At 38.0% G+C, this 15,944-nt stretch overlaps 1 protein-coding gene and 1 long non-coding RNA gene across 4 annotated transcripts in view; both read right to left on the bottom strand.

Annotated features, from left to right (window-relative positions):
* beat-IIIc (beaten path IIIc) overlaps positions 1-15,944 on the bottom strand; it is an 81,336-nt gene that overhangs the window by 44,883 nt on the left and 20,509 nt on the right. The window lies entirely within an intron of this gene.
* LOC138913779 (uncharacterized) lies at positions 352-1,445 on the bottom strand. Of its 2 annotated transcripts, XR_011419623.1 has the most exons (4): positions 1,157-1,445; positions 942-1,065; positions 812-882; positions 352-735 (listed from the first exon to the last, which is right to left on the bottom strand). It is a non-coding gene; the product is annotated as an uncharacterized lncRNA (long non-coding RNA). The 2 variants fall into 2 exon arrangements; XR_011419622.1 differs by having other exon boundaries at positions 355-735; positions 942-1,442.

Genomic DNA, 15,944 nt, shown 5'->3' with positions numbered 1-15,944 from the left:
TTAACCACCATAAGATATATCCATTGATGTCCGATGACCGGCAACAAATTCGCTCTGCCTCACAGTGAAAGCCAAATCTCATTTGCACTTTCTGTTTTGCTACTGTCGCAACATTAGAAATGCATTTGGGTGGCTTGGTATGTAAATAATTCATGGCTACCACAGGCCAGCATACATATGCGCCGTCAGCTTAGCATACACATATGTCTGGGGACAGTGAAATCTCCCCCAGGTGGACACTTGAGGTGACCAGATCAATCATTTGTTGAGGGGACTTTAAGTTGATTTGCACATACATTCATTTTCCCATTCCGGTTTATTTGAATCCGCTTATGGGTCTGCTAAGAACTGAATTTTAAAATAAATCTGTTTACTACTTTATAATCAAAATTACTTTAAAATATTTAAAAATTTTAAATGTATATGTATTGACTTGGAACAAAATGTATTAAATTTTAAAAATCACTTTCATTTTTATCAGAATATTCTCTGTTTTAGTCTGCACTTGTACAGCTTATGCTTCGCCCCGGAGCTTTCTTCCTCTTCGTCACTCAATGTTCTTTCTTTCTGCCATCGATTGACATAGTTCCACTTCTAATGGATTTTTTCACGCCAACGACAACGACACAGTTGTTCGCAGGGCACAAAGAAGTTGAGTGTTTTCCTTGTTTACCTTATTTCGGAAGATGGTAGAAGTCGATGGGTGGGCGGTCGGAAAAGTTCTCAGCGACTTACCTGAAAGACAAAGAAAAGGGAAAGAATAAGAGAAATGTTGATTAAAGTTGTAGCTAAACTGAAAGTTAGAAATTACATTTAAAGTTTGAGATTAAGTTGGAGCACTTTTCATTATATTTTATAGAGCAGAATAATTGTGAAGGAAATCTAAAATGAGTTTATTAATTAGTGTCAAATTTCGAAAGAATTTATTGAATTATATATACTTATTTATTTGTTCGTCACAGACTTAAAAACTCCTTTGAGTTCAAGTGCTAAAGTTTATCACGGAAGAGTTCTGAAAACCATTTTCTATTTGTGTCTCCCCATGACGTTTGATATATTTATGGGCTAGTTGAAATAAGAAAAGTCATATTCAAAATGAAAAGACTTATCAGCTTTGGCTGATTTCTAATTGGAAATGAAACAGAAATAGGAATACTTAGGTATGGAAACGCAAGTTTATCGCAGCTGTAATCTGTCAGAAGGAGAAGTCAGTCGGGGTCGGCCCAAGATGGTTTAGTCGCCATAAAAAGTGCACTTCTCTATCTTCGGGTCTCCCTAGTAGTTCCTCTTGCTTTGTTATTAAAACCGACAGTTTTATTTGTCAGCAGCACGCCCGTCTCGTTTCCGAAGAGTTGGGATGCTCCTCCCATCCTTATGACACTTTTTCCAGTACGTACATATATTTTATTTTACATTTTCCCCGCTCCCTTTCTGCTTTTGACACATGTCATGTGTTTGCTACGCCCTCGAGCTAAAAAGGAGAGGGGTTGGAAATGGTTCAGATGCACAAGTGTGTAAGACAATTGATTTTTTGTTGTCTGCCCTCAAATCTATAAAAATAAACTCCGATTTCACTTCCTGGGAGAGGGGGTAAAATGCATGGCGGGAAAAGAGCACGGTGGTTGCTCGGAAAAGGGGGAAAAGTGTTGAAAATTGAGTTGAAGTGTTTTCGGTCGGGGTTCTGACATTGGCATTTGCAGGGCGATCCATCTTTTAGCAGTAGTTTACAGGAACGTATTTTTTTAAAGGGGAAACTAAGTACTATAAATAAAGTCAATGGTTAAATTGAACGATATAAATATTATTAATATTTAATATTAACACCTTAAATTTAAACACCCTGCTTTTGACATTTATATGCTTTCTTCTGCTTTCAAAACTTCCCTGACTTCTTGAGTGCATATTGCTCCCTGTCATTGAGGGATTTTCTCTTTTAAAACATGGAAGAAGGGAGTAATTGCATGAATCAGTGGAGATATACACCCACGTCCCTATACCATTCCCCTCCACTTAGCCTTCCCCCTCTTTTTATTGTCAGTTTTATGAGTCAAGTCGAACGCCTCTGGGCGGCTGATGTAGTTTTTAAATGCTCTCACCGATCAACGATTAATACCGCCGGGAAAATTGGGGAAACTTCCGAGAGGGGCAGCACTTTTCTCACCTTCCCGTTTCATTTGATTTTATTTTGTGCTTTTTCTCCGCTTTGTTCTACTTTTGCTGTTCTTTTTTTTTTGGGTCACTTGTGGCCCTTTGCCTATTAACTTTTTGTGGTCGGCGACATCCGTTGAACGGTGACAAAATTAGAAAAACGTGGGCGGGGCTTGACTTTGTGTCAAATGAATTAATAACATAAAAATGTCAAACCTTAATTATCATAAATAGACAAATGACAACAAATATTAGACGACCCATTTGTAGTTCTCTTTCTGAAAATGCGAAAATGAAGATTCTCCATCTCTCTTAGTTACATGCCCAATTATATATCTGTGTATTTCCATATATCTTTTAATGGCTGCTCATTAGTTGGAATTGGCTTGACACTAATTCGCTGGCGTGACAATCAAATTTATGAAATTACAGCGCCCCTCTTTCTAGCCCCAATACCCTCCCTTTCGTTTTTCTGCTGTCTGGATTCTTAATTAATTTGTTGGCGTTTCCATGAATTAATTAATAATGTGAAATCAAATGAGCCTGATTGTTGTTCTTTTGGTTTGAAAGGTGAAACAAATCTAAATTGGTACTTTTTGTGGCATTAATTTATGCTCTAATGAAATTGTATCAATATAATGTATATAATATTTTTTGGGTAACCATTTAGTTTAGGTGAAACTGTTTTATCTTTTTATTACAAATTTTTTTAGGATTACATTTTTTATTTTCCAGAGTTCCGATATATTTTCTTCGATTAAATTGGGCATAAAATCGAAAAAAGAACCCAAAGAAAAGTTTTATTTTTATATGGCCGACCCGAGGACTTAATCATTAAAATTCACTTTGCGCCTGCTTTAAAATCAAATTTTTGGAACCGTAGCGAGAAGTTGGGGATCTGAAGGGGTGGTGTTATAGTAGTTGAGCATATGCTGCCTGCTCGGAGAGAATTATGTGGCGCAAAATAATGAAAGAACAAACTAACGCAGGCAAATTTATGCGTTGTGAAAAGTTTTTTCCTTTGCAGTCGGCTGCCAGAAGAAACAGCATACTTATGGCACCCACTGTCCAGCCTTTTGAATGGAGTTTTTATTTTTTTTGGTTTTTTTGGGAGGCCGGCAAATAAATTTTTTTTGGCCCTCTCTGTCTTTTATTCCCGCCTTTTCTTCTTTTCCATGGCAAAATGAGGCGCAACGAAGCGTATGACAAACAGATTTTTCTCAAACACAAATCTGTGCGCTGAAAAGAAAAGAAAAGGCACTGGCAAAGGCAAGAAAAAGTGTAGGAATTTCCATAAAATTAGAATAACAGCAGCCGGAGCTGCGAAGTCGGCAGAGGCAGTGATTCTTTACCGCCGACGGACAGTCCCAAAATTTATGAGCAGCGCCGAAAAAGAAAATATGCAAGGAGCAAAAACAACAACGACGACAACGAGAACAAAAAATGTGCAAAGCCTAGGAGGCACACTGCTAGCCTTGTAAAATTTTGAAAATATATAAAAATTTAAAAAAATTTTTAAGCCTATAATATAACTATAACCAACTTATTGGCTGCTTTAATTAATAATTATTTACGAAATTCAATAATTGTATTCCTAGAGAGAAAAAATAGTTACAGTTTCTGACAATAAAAATATTTACAATAATTACAATAATCATTAATATTCAGAAGTTAGTCTCATTTCAACAAAATATTTTTTATACTAGAATTTTGTATGTACTTTTATATAAACTAAATAACTTATAAACTAATTATATCCTAAACTTATAAACTAAAAATATCCATAAACGCTTTTAAAGAAGTCAACATAAATTAAGTATAAATTAAGCATTTAAAACTCTACATTAACTACCAAATAAATAAAAAAAATAATTAAATGGCTCTATTCAAAACGTAATATTTTTTTCGGTGCACCCACACTAGTAAAAAAGCGAGCGCAACGCCAAAAGAGACAAGAAAATTGTGTAAAAAATAATTGAAGTCGAATCTGCGACAGATTTTACACACGCACGACTGTTGGAGAATCTAGGAGGTGAGGAGGGGCTGGGCGCCAAATAAAATATTAGGGCAAAGGCAAAACCCTTTTTTGTCATGTCCGCCATTCCTGGCTCCCCTCATTCTAGTAGTTCCGTCCCCAGAGTATTTTTTTATTCGCGGAATGCTGCATTTTTTATTTTTCAATTTGTTCAGCGCCAAGTTTTGTGGGAGAACTTACGGTAAGTAATTTATCTTGACAGTGGCGGCTCAGTCGTGTGCTTGTGTGTACGTTTTTGTTCACAGGAAGATTTTAATTTCTGATTTTTTCTCCATTTTGGAAATATTTTTATTGAATTAATGGAAAAGTTCTAGTGAAGTAGTTTATAAAGTGATAAAAAAATAATAAATTTTAAAATAAATTCCAGATTAAAATAAACAAAATTCCTTTTAATGCTCGACTATATTAGAAGGTGACTAATATATACTGTTACTTTAAAATATAGAGGATACATTATAGTTGGGACCGTTATCTGCATCCCATTTATTGCTTTTTGCTTTTCGACGTTTCAACATTGCACTATTTTTTCCTCACAACACGGCTTTTTCACTCGGTTTCAGATTTATTTTTAGCTTTTTTTATTTTAAAGGTTTTTTGTTGTAGCGCTAGGTCGTTTGTGGTATTTTTGGTGATATTTGCTGTGGTGCAACTATTTTCCCGCGCTCTATCTCTCTTTTTGCGCTGAATTGGAATTACAAATTTTTTATTACTTTGCGGGCGACTCTTTTTCTCGGTTTTTTAGTTGCTGTTCTCTGGTTTCTACGTGTGTGTGTTTTTTTCATAAATCTCCAAATTGAGATTTATGTTAGTTTTGCATATTTTAGCCATGTCCGAGAGCGGTTAGCTTGGCCCGCAAAAGGACGAAGCCAAAAGCTTTAAAACTTTTAGTTTTTCGCTGTGAGGTGAAGTGGAAGGGGATTAATAAATTAGTTTGCGGTCGAATTGTCGCTCTTCTGGCTCTTAACTTTTTGATTGCCGTTGGCGGTTAGCTGACAGATGGCCAGCAATTAGCTGTTTGGGAGTCCAAAGTTGGCTCCATTGTGCAATGCGAATTTTAAGTGCGAAAACTTTTCAGAATTTTATTAATAGACATTCGGATAATTCATGTATTGATTTTAATATATTTTGTATTTTTTAAGTTATATTTTTAAAATAAATTTAAATTTATAATTTAAATCTATGTAACCGTCACACATATCTATCAAAATTGTTCTACGCTCTTCCTAAGGGTTTTCCACTCAATAATTTTGATTTCCACTTGATGATTTAGATATTCAAACTGTTTTCAATATTTATGCAAATGCTTAATCCACTGTCAGAACTTGAGCTCATCGCATAAACATAAGTATTTCTATTGGGACACGCCCTCCCCTTGGCAAATCCATAAAATCCTCCAAAAGCTGCCAGATGTTTTCCTGACGCAATGGAAAGCGAGAAGGAGAGAAATTCGGAGTGAGAGGCCTAATAATCTGTACGATTTGCCTTTTCGCCTTTTGCCAAGAGATTTATTACCGCCTCGTTGCGGATAAGAGAAGTGCAAAGACGGACTGAGATCGGGGGACTGTATAAGATATATATACGACTCGGGGACTTGTCTCCTTGTTTATGAATTTCTGGTGTCGCATCCACTGCAATGAAGTCATTTTGGGACACTTCTGTTTCGGCTGCTGCCGCCTCTGCTGATTTGGTTATTTATCATTATTTCTTATATGACGCCATGTGATACAATATTTATGTGCTGCGAGGGCTGGCCAAAGAGTTATGGCCGGCATTTGACATTGACACACTTGCATAAATCAGGAGGGAGCTGGGGATCCAACCCTTTATCAATTACTGGGGAGAAAAATTCAATCTCATTATGAGCTGTCAGTTACGCAGGCCAATCAACGATGCCATTTGGATCTAATTTGATGAGAAACCCACAATCAGTTATCCCCTCTCTATTTCGTTAGCCCCTTTTGCCGGACTGATTTAAATATGGGAGAGGGGGAGGGAAAAGTGAGCGGCAGGCATAAGACAGCTTGACAAATCTGTTGGAAGCTCGGAAAACTATTAGCATACGGGGGCTTACATGTGTGAGCGGTCCCTCGATAAGAACCCCTCTCCTTCTCTCAATCCATCTGAAAACCCCCGAGGCGCTGACAAAAAACTTTCAGACAAGTTAATCATTTGCGGGATATTATCAATCCATTTTTGGGTTTTACCAAAACGTTTTGCACTACCCTGAACAACAAAGAGGGTGAAGTGAAATAGTGGTTTAATTTGATTTTAGATAATGCGACGAATAATGGTTACTAAATTTTACCAAAGTCTAACGCTCTGTACTTGAAATAATAATCCATTTATTCCATTACTTTATTAATATTATTTTTAGTACATTAAACAAGACATATTAAAATGATTAGATCGCCAAAAATAATAATATTAATTTTTGTAATATTTTTAAAAATAATTAATATTTTAAAAATAGTTAGAGTATCTCCACAACGGTATATAAATATCGGACCGTGTTAACCAATTTCTTTGTTTTACCCGAACCACTCCCCGATCCACTCGCTTCCCAGCAGATGGAATTTGGATTATAGTTTGCCTCTGCGTGTGCGGGATTTGGGCACATCATTACAGAAAACTCCCAGACGTAAGCTGGGGCTCGTGCTTGGGACCGACCTTTCTTTCTACATATATGTGGTATAAGTTTGGGGAGGAACAAAATTCAGAGGAGCAGGAGGCGAAAAAGAGACGGAGGCTGCTGCTATGGCAACCATAATAAAGCTTATAACACTTTGCATTTACTACACTAATGCAAATACAATAGAACGATGTGAGCAATGTCTGTATGAGATGGGAGTTTTCACTTAAAGAAATGCATTTAAAAGCTATAATTTTTTAAGAAACAACAAGTCAAATGAAAATTTTCATAGAGATGAAATTGCACAGTCAATGATACTATATTTATAGTCGACAAGTATGGTGACCATCTTTGAGTTTGGAATTTTATAAGATATATTTTCTACTTAAATATTCCACATATTTTATAATAAATAATTTTAGTATTAGGCTTGCATTTAAAAAACAACATTTTGCCATTCTTGGCTTTGAGTTTGCTAATTTTACATTAGCTGAAGAATTGCCTGACAACATTTTGACTTTTTCCCGCAGTGTAAAGGCAGTGAGCATGTGCTCTGCATCCCATTTCGACTTCAATTATGCCCACATATGTCGGTCGAGGCACAAAATTTGTTTAAGCTTCACTCTGGGATTAAAATTTGCAACTCAACGAGCAGGGCGAAGGATCAGGGCTATGGCCGGGAACTGAGGTCCCGGGACTAAGGTCCAGGACCCCTGTGTGCGTTGGCTTAGATAGCTTCGGTTGGCTTGGGCCATTTGGTTACTGCGGTCTCAGAAGTTTACTGCGGTCTGACTCTGCGACCCTCTGCTGGGTTAAAAGCGACTATCAAGGGGTGGGATTTCCTTCAAGGACCTTCTGACCTCATGCAATGAGAATTAAACTCATTACGGCTAAAGGGATTGAGATTGAAACGGAAGCCTCAGGTCGGCCTATTACTTATTGGCTTATTGTTCTGGACCAATTGGAGTAACAAGTATCAGTTAAGGTACGTTGACAGAAACAGTTAGGAAATTCTGTGAAATTTCGCTATTGGGGTAACTTGGTAACTTGGCATTTACAGGGTGTTTTAGATAATTGGGTCTGGGTGATGTGTATCTGATTCTACCAAAATTATTTTATTTTAATTTATTAAATTTTGGTTCCATCTATTTGAGTATCGCTAGTTTTTAAAGTTCTTGCTGTATAGCGTCTCCTATTTGAGCATTCCTCCCACGAGGGAGAATGGAAAATATAATAATGTGATTTGAATTTGCCGCCGTATGCTTGGCACATTTTGTTTAACCCCCCTCGGCGCCCCTTCTGGCTGCATTTTGTGCTGATTTAACACTTTAAGCCTTTGCCACAGTGTGGCACTCAACAAGATGATTTATGGCTGGCAAACGAGAGAACAAGAAACGGGAAAAAAACGGCAGCTCGCAAAAGTATGCAACACACAAAAAATAGGTTATAAGTGGGTGAAAGTGTTGTGGAAAAGGGGGCAAAGAGGTGAGTACACAGTGGCAAATTTTATTGAAAACTAAAATAAGTATAAAATAAATAAGTTGTAGCATTCTTGATCGATCGCGATCTGCAAGCACAAAATATTTAAGTTCTTACTTCATATTTTAAAGTAGATAATGAATAAAATGTTTGTATCAAAAATATAATAGATTTTTTTATTTTATTTAAATAAAAAATGAACATTTCCTCGTGTAGCAGTCGGTGGAATGTCGACGGCAAGTCACTTAAAAATGGCTCAGCAAAAAGGTGAAACACACACAGCTGCGGACATGGCCAAAATGCACTTAAAGTGCAAGGAAGAAAGGCAGAGAGAATGCAACAGCAGCAACAACAGAGCAAACAGCATCAACAGGAAAACAACAAGAATTAAAGCAACATGGGAATAAGGAAAAGGCAGTGGCAAAAGCAAAAGCACGAGAAAATTGGTATGAAAGAGGGGCAGCATCAACACATCTGCAAAATGGCTGCAAGTCTCCTACAAGCAGCAGCAACAGTGACAGCTAAAAAAACAGCAACAAGGCCGAGGGAATTTATAAAAAAAATCAAAAATGCATTCCGGAAAGGAAGAGAATGAGTTGCAAGAAAGGGACACAACATGCCACCTCGGCTGTGGCAGGAGGAAAAATAAAACAGGGTCTATAGGTAGGAAGAGTAAATTACTTTAAGAACTTCAAGCTGAAGACGTCCAAACTAAACTCAAGTGTTATTTATATATATATACACTCCGCACAAGTGTGGGTGTTGCAGCTGTATGAGTGTGAGAGAGTTTCGAGTACCATAAGCAAACACTTTCAAGTGCATTTAAAGTGCGGCACAAACAGCAACAGCAGCTACTTCAGCAGTTCCCCACCGGCTTTTCCGACTTTTCCGACCCAGCCATGAACTGTTAGGCCCAGACACCCACTTCATGCGCCCATTGTCAGGCCGCCCCCTCCACCCCCTCCTTCAGCGTTTGTTGCCAATAATATTTACACTAAAAAATGTGCAACGCTGCTACAAAACAAAACAAAAAGCACAATAAGAACAGTGCAACAGTTTTCTGCAGCAGACAGAAAAAGGGAAAATACGGGCCACGAAAAGTAGGCAAAAATCCCGGAAACGGATTCCGGCTGTGCCAAGTTTTGTGCTCGAGCAACAGTTAGCTGGCATTTGTGCCTAAATATTTTCCAGCTAAAAGATTTCCGGTAAATCTGTTACTATCTCCATCGCACGCCCACTATAACCCTGATTCAGTTGCTGTTGAAAAACTCTCTCCTCCGCAAAGCTGGCTAATTTTGAGACCTAATTTGTGTCATCCTGTTTGTAAAAGTTCACTATCCCTCCGTCCCCTTCTATCTCTACCTCTCTCTTTCATGAAGTGTATATTCCTCTCTTTCTGGTTGAGTGGATTTCTGTCCCATGTGGTGAACCTTGGGATAATTCGCCATTGTGTGTGAAAATGGAAATGAAAAGCAGTCGAGGAAGACAGTAATTATCCTATCTACTGGGAAGTATCAAAGGATAGAGCTCACTGGAATAGGTATTATGGAGGTGTGATTAACTTGTAATATTTTATTTTCACACAATATTAACTGAAAAGTATGATCGAATTAATGACTAGTTAAAATTATACGGCCTTCTTTTCTCTCTTTCAAATATATGTATTTCTTTCATTTTATCTCTTTATAGGACATTGACATGTGTCCCGTATTTTTTGCAAATATTATTCGTTTATTTTGATATATGTTTGCTATATGACTTGCTTCGATTTCATGGCAACTCATAACCAAAAACCCCCTTACATTTTTCACACGCCATTCGTTTTCAATAAGTTGCAGCTCTTGGAATTAGGGAAGCCCGAAAACATTGATGCACATGTGTGTAGGGAAATATTTTTTATAAATGTAAATAAATACGAGCATAACCCCCAACTGGAAAGTCACGCTGACTTTCACTAACGCGGCGCAAAAAAAGTTTGTGTAATGCGGGGCGTAAATTGTTCGCAGTCAGCTATGAATATCCAACATTCCCCTGCCATTTTTCTTTACCACCCCATAGCTAACGAATTGAACTACCAGACAACTCCACCTTTTTCGCGTTCCGGATTCCGGAGCAGCCTCAACAGATTGCGGCAACTTTGTGACGTTGCGGAAAGGCAAAAAATAAAGAGCCGAACGAAAAAAATCATGGTAGCTGGAAGAACCCCAAGGAAGGTGAAAAAGTTGAGGAAATATAAGTAAAGTATTTGCCCATATATGTAGGACCGAGCTTCATGTGTGCAGGAAGATGTTGGCTGCTATAAAAATTACTTTGTTTGCCAGCAGCTCCTTCGTCGTGCAATTTTATTGAGCCCCGAACAGTGGCTGCCAAAAGTTTGCAACGACAGCGCAGAGTGGGAAATCTCGGTCCGTTTGGGGCTGAGATTTCTCAGTTGTATTGGGCTAGTTTCCCATATTATTTTTCCTCTTTATTGCCATATATACTTATATGTGAGTATATAAACCAAAATCGTAAAAGTGATTTTGTGACGATTCAGCGATTTTTCGGTACAGGTAAAAGTACAGTCGTCTTTGATAGCAAATGGGGCTGGGGCCTTGTTAGTGAAGAGAAATGGGACGACTACCGCCAGGTGATTGAAGAGAAATGACGCCATTGGGGATCGCAGGGAGTGCTTTTTTCCAGACCCGAATAGTTTGGCTTAAAGAGTTGCCAGTGGGCGAGAAATTGCGGTCATAAAGCCGGGATTTCTGGAGTTGAGTTGAACAGTTGGGGGAGGGGGAGGCGGTAAGCACTTGCAACAATCTTTAAGATTGGTTCAAGGAAAGATACCCTTAAAAGGCAAATACAAATAATCCGGACCAATCTTAAAAGAAATGCAATACTTATCATACAATATATTATTATATTATTTAAGTTTGAAATTATTTTTTCAATAACTTATTCACATTTAAATCATTTGGAGCATAAACAGAAATCGCAAAATACAATGGAATCCAATGGAATGGGAAAAAGCATTTGCAGTTTGTTTCCTCTACTTTACTTCTTTTTGCGGTATTTTTCTGACCTTGACTGGTTTCATTTCAGTTGCCATTTGGCAGCTGACTTCGCCACGGTCGTCTAATTAACCCATTCGGGGTTAAGTAAACTTCAATTTAACCCAACCCAACTCTTTGGCTCCCCCTTTTTTAAACTTTCCCTCTTTCTCTTTATGTTTTTCACTCTCTGGTCGCCTTGGGTCATGGCACATATGTTTTTAATTATAACTTCTGCACTCACTCCTCGGCGAACGAACTCAGACATTGCAGAATTCCCCTTGTTTGGCTCACTCTTTTTTATGGCTTCTTGGCCTGAGGCTTTGTTCCACATTTTACTCTCTCTCCGGATATTTTCTGCGTCCTTTCTTTTGCCCTGCTATAATTTTTCGCAAATTTATGTTGCGTTACATTCACAACAAACGAGACATTTTATAGCAGATCATCAATCAATTTGTCAGCTTTTCTGGGGAAGTCTTTTGCTCGCACTTCTCAATCGGGGTCTGGACCACGCCCCATATGTAATTAAACATTTGGCCCTGCAGCCGGGCGAACACAAACCTATTTATAATACGGCCGGGAGCAGCAGCCGGAATATGCTATAAAGTATAATTTTATGGCAGTGAAAACCACAGGCGCCTCGGGCCAAAAAAGAAATGTCAAAAAGTTTGGATGATGGGGTAGAAAATACGGGAACAGTCGCTGCAGTTGCCATGCGTTGGCGAACTTTTGCCACATTAATTTCAGTCGCAAAAAATACGTCTCGTTGACGGAGTCTGTCAATGTTGCTGCTGCCTCGCATGTTGCATGCTGCATGCTGCCGCCGTGACAAAGGCAAATAAAGCGAGTTGCTGCTGCTGCTGCCACAGAATGAAGACAAATGGCAGGCTGCTGAAAGCTGTGTAAAGTGTGTGCCGAGTGTAATTAGACAAACATTTGGTCGGGCCAAGAGCGAGGCCAATTGCAAATTGCTTCAATCAACAAAAGTTTTCATATTTACGCTAGCGACAAAGTTGACAAAAAGTGTTTTTTAATATTTAAGCAGGTAGAGAAAATCTGGCTAGGTAATTTAAGCAAAAAGTCTTATCAGTTGCATTTAAATCAGATAAAGATGCTGATTTATAAATAAAATTATATTGGAATAATAAATTAATTATGGTGTATGTTACTAATAATATTAAATCAGATACCTACTGATTTATATGTAGGTATGTATTACATTTTCCTATGAATTTATAAGAAACTGTACGGTATTGATAATAACTCTTATAATTCTATTACATATAAAGTGCACCCAAAAAAAGCTTTACATTTGGAATTGAGACATTTTGTTCTTCTGCCTCTAAGTCGAATTCAAGTCGTCATATTGCTTTTTACTCTCATTTTCGAAGTCTGTGAATCTCCAAGAGAGAGAATTCGGCCAAATTATTATATTAAGTATCAATTTAATCAGAATTGCATGGTAAAAACGATATGCGTATAGGTACCAGAAATTTACTATGCGCATATCGATTCAATCCCGGCGTGTTTTTTTCACATTTTAAAAATTTTGTTTAAGCAAATATGGATTTTTCTCTGTGCAGTGGAAATTGCACACTTGTCTCCTTCCGTATTTTCCCGCTGCTGATCATTTTTGTCGCATTCTGCGTTAATGACAACCGACAAGCGACGAAGCGCGGCTGTTTCTAATTGTTTTGGCACTCCCGCTGGCTGGGAAAGCGGGAAAATTAGAAGGAAATTGGGGAGCTGCAGCCATTGTTAATGGATATTTGCCTCGTCTGCGGCTGGGGCAAGTTCAATTTTTCGGTAAAGTGTTAATTACACTAGGCGGCGACAAATTTTGAAAGATTCCTGTGTGCCAGCTGACAAATCATTTGTTGTGGGCAGGGCAAGTTTCGTGGGTGCGTTGAGGGGGAGGAAGTTGAGGTCCAGAGACTGCGGTTACTGCCACCGTAGACCAGCAGCTTTTGACAAATGCGGACCAGACATGGGCACGGGGAGATCGAGAGAAACGAGCTGGGCAGGGCGGGATAATGATTGGGGAAATGGGGTGAAAATGCCCTCGATGAGGAAGCAATGAAAATTCTCGGTCTGCTCTCGGCTGGACAATTTAATTGCTGCTGCTGATGGAGATGTTGATGAGCTTGTTGCTAGTGTGCTAATGCTGTTTATGTTGCTGGTGTTCCAGCAACTGTTGCTGCGGTGTGCATTGTTAATGCCATTGGTTGAAGTGCTGCCTGATGTATTCGGAAATGTTGCTACCGGGATGGTTAATGTAGCAGATTAACAAAGCTAGAGTTTCTAAATGAATTTTCTTAATGTTTTTACTGAAACTTATACACCCAAAAAAAAATCGATATGAATCGTAGGTCAATTTGACCTTTTTTAAGATCATTTTTAACTTGATATGGGGCCAGGTAAATGTGATATGGTCGAACAAAACTTATACTTGTGCGAGCGAGAAAACATGCTTTTGAAATACGTCAGTTCGAATTTCGAATATGTCTTTCTCGCTTCCACTCACGTCATTTTGCTCGCCATATTGATTCTTGCGCTCTTTTTCGAAGTTAGAGAATCTCCGAGAGAGAGAATTCGGCAAAATGATATTATTTAATGTAAATTTTATGAATATTTCAGGTAAAAACGATATGAGTAGGAATAACCAGAAAATTACCTGGACTTATCGATTTTACGGCGACGTGCTTTTTTTTGTGTGTATATTATTACCTATATATATTATTTTTTATCATCATTGATGAGTATTTTGAATATATTTTAATGTATGGCATTTTCTAACAAAAATTAAAGAAAAGTTATTCAAATATTTCCCAAGTAGCTTAGTGCCTAAAATGTTTAATTCACAACGGTCTTGAAATAAACATAAAATACAGAAGATATTCGCTCAATATTTATGTCCGACCCAGCCTTTCTATCTATAACCTACCAGGGACAGATACTTATACAACGCACTGGGTCACATTTGCAGTATGGTTATTCACTCAACATCAGGCAGCTTGAAGTGGCCTCAAATCGTAGTCACGTTGCCAACATTGCGATAATTGCGTCTAATAACTTTTGATGGCTGTAATTAATCCCCAGTGGCGACCTGCCTCTGACCTCCCCGCTCTCAATCCATCACCGCACTAAAGGATGTCAACGGCGAGGAGGAGGAGCGGCGCATCATCATCTCGGGCCATTCTGTCAGCCATGAAATTGACACGTCTTTGGTATTAAGTGGCACATTGAATAGTCCAAATTAATACCCGTGCTTCATGGTTGTTATCCGCGTTGTTCAACCCGGTTGCAGTAAGCTGGGGTTTGGACAATGGACTTTGGGGGCGTTCTTTTTGAGGTAATCCAAAATAGGATTATTCGATTATTACTTCATTTTGCCCAGAGAATTTTTAATTATTGAGTACTTCTTAAAGTTTCGGTTCTATTAATATAATAATCATTTTTACAAATTATTTAAAACGTGAACAAATTTGTTTAGGTGTGTATAGTTGAAAACTAGTTTGTGTTAAAAAATATCAGAAATAACTCAAGTTATTTTTCCATCCCACATTATAAAAGTTGTTTACAACTTTTTAAAAATATTTTTTGATGTTTTAAATATTACACCCTGGTTTTATTCAGGTCTTTATTATAGAAAGTTTATATTAGAAGATTGACCTATCCCAGAAGAATATCTTTGTTGAGCAATTTCTAAAGAACAAAAGATCTTCAAAGACTCTTGGGTAGTCTTCTCCCCCATTGTCTAGTAATTTCTGCACTTTCCAAAGCAATTAAATCGAGGGCGCAACCCTCTGGAGGGGGCGTGGCACAAGGGTAGGCGGTTGGCGGCTAGATGGGTGGGTGGTGCCTTCATCTGGGCGAAAGAAATGAACATAAAGTGAGCAAATGTGCCATAAATTAAAACTAAATGCCGACCGGCGCTGTCAAAGGCAGAAAAACGTGAAGACGAGCGGCGACTGCAGTCGCAGTTAAGATTAACGCACACACGCATCCGCCACGCCCACAGGGGGGCGTTGACACCCACATACACCCATAGATCCACACTCACACAGAGAGCATCTCTCATAGATGTCAAGCATTGGCCGCAATGATTTACGGCTTCGCATAGGGGAAAATTGCGCATACGCCGCGTGGCCGCCACCAAGAATTTGTTTGCCCATTTTTTTCCGCTGTTATTCGCTGCTGCTGTTTGCACATAAATTGTACGCAGGAAAAGTATTTCAATGCAAACGAGAGGTGACGTTTTAAAAAGGATTCGGATCATTAAATACCCTCTTCGAAGAAAATATTGTGAACTGATATACAACGTATAGTAATTTCTTAAGATTACTTTTTATTCTAATAACCACATTTATTGAAGAGTTTTTTCATATGAATTTTGAATACTAGGCCTAATGTAATAAATTCAAAAGCTGTGATAATTGTTTATATTTTAAGTAACTCCAGTAAGCAAATACCACGCAATAAAAAAAATGAAATTAATTATCGATTAATTTAAAGTTAAAAAGCTTTTAAATAGAATATATATCTGAACTGTTTAATCTCTATTAAATCAATTATTCTAAGTGATCAGAGGTTTGCTGACATTTATTCCCATAAAAAAGTA

The sequence above is a fragment of the Drosophila takahashii genome, chromosome 2L (assembly GCF_030179915.1).
Source record: "Drosophila takahashii strain IR98-3 E-12201 chromosome 2L, DtakHiC1v2, whole genome shotgun sequence".
Taxonomy (NCBI): Eukaryota; Metazoa; Arthropoda; class Insecta; order Diptera; family Drosophilidae; genus Drosophila; species Drosophila takahashii.
This window is presented reverse-complemented; position numbering and strand designations above follow the sequence as displayed.